This window comes from Mauremys mutica, chromosome 1 (genome assembly GCF_020497125.1).
Source record: "Mauremys mutica isolate MM-2020 ecotype Southern chromosome 1, ASM2049712v1, whole genome shotgun sequence".
NCBI classification, from domain to species: Eukaryota; Metazoa; Chordata; order Testudines; family Geoemydidae; genus Mauremys; species Mauremys mutica.
Genome location: NC_059072.1, coordinates 309,133,989 through 309,135,718, shown reverse-complemented (window position 1 = coordinate 309,135,718; position 1,730 = coordinate 309,133,989).

Here is a 1,730-nt window from a genome sequence, read left to right as displayed (position 1 = left end):
CGCCTAAGTCGAAGGATGCGCGGCGAATGGACCTGTTAGGCCGCAAAATCTACTCGGCGGGCGGCCTGCAAATGCGCATCGCCAACCAGATGGTCCTCCTTGCCAGGTACGTCTTTGACATCATGACGTCCCTGGCGAAGTTTACAGAGCTCCTGCCAACAGCCTCCCGCCAGGAGTTCTCGGCAATGTTGGACGAGGGAAAGAAATCGTCCAGGTCCTCCATCACGGCCGCCCTTGACGCCGCGGACTCGGGAGCTCGGACCTTAGCCTCCGGCGTGACGATGCGGCGCATCTCCTGGCTGCAGTCCTCCACCCTGCCGCCGGAGGTGCAGTATACGTTACAGGACCTGCCTTTTGACACTCAGGGTCTCTTCTCTGAGAAGACTGATTCACGGATCCAGACCCTGAAGGACGGTCGCATTGCCATCCGCACCCTCGGGATGCACATGCCGGCTCCACAGCGCAGGTCCTTCCGGCAGCAACCCCCCCGGTCCTTCCATCAGCAACGCTACCGCCCGTACAATAGCAGGCGACCGGGCCCAAATCGCCGTCGTCCTTCCAGCAACAGGCATAACCAGGGCCAGGCCTCTTCCAAGGCCCCTCAGGGGTCCAAGCAGGCCTTTTGATGGGACGCACGAGGACGGCCCATCACTCTCCCTACCGGATCCTACCCTTCTCTTCCGCAACCGCCTCTCCTATTTCTTTTCGGCGTGGTCCCAAATAACAACGGACAACTGGGTGCTTCAAACAGTCCAGTCGGGATACCGCCTTCAATTTGTTTCCCCCCCCCTTCCCACCCACCCTCCCTGTCCCTCTTCAGGGACCCCTCTCACGAGCAATTCCTCTTACAAGAGGTCCAGACTCTGTTGAGCGTGGGTGCCATAGAGGCAGTGCCTCAAGACAGGCGGGGCAGGGGATTCTATTCCCGTTATTTTCTCATCCCCAAGGCGAAAGGAGGGCTACGTCCTATCCTGGACCTTCGCGAGCTGAACAAATACCTGCTCAAGCCCAAGTTTCGCATGGTCACCCTGGGGACCATCATTCCCTCTCTGGATCCGGGAGACTGGTTTGCCGCCCTCAACATGAAGGACGCCTACTTCCATGTCGCGATCTATCCTCCTCATCGACGTTACCTCTGTTTTGTGGTCAACAATGCCCACTACCAGTTCGCCGTGTTACCATTCTGGCTCGCTACCGCACCGAGGGTGTTTACCAAATGCATGGCAGTGGTTGCCGCAGCCCTCTGCCGTCGTCAGATACACGTCTACCCGTATCTCGACGACTGGCTGGTTCGCGGACAGTCTCGACAGCTGGTAATGGGCCAGATGACAGAAATCCTGTCCCTCTTTCGGCGACTCGGTCTTCTCATCAACGCCGAGAAGTCCACTTTGATTCCGTCACAGCGGGTGGAGTTCATTGGAGCGGTCCTCGACTCCTTGTTGGCCCGAGCCTGCCTACCGCAATCTCGACATCAGACGATGGTCTCCATCATCCGGGACCTTGTCACCTTCCCGACCACGACAGTGCGCTCCTGCCTCCGCCTCCTGGGCCACATGGCATCATGCACGTATGTCACCGCGTACGCGCGGCTCCACCTCCGCCCGTTCCAGTCTTGGCTCGCGTCGGTGTACCGGCCGCATCGAGATCCCATCGACATGGTGGTCACGGTCACCAGGCCGACCCTCGAGTCCCTCCGCTGGTGGCTCGACCCGGAGGTCGTGTGTGCGGGA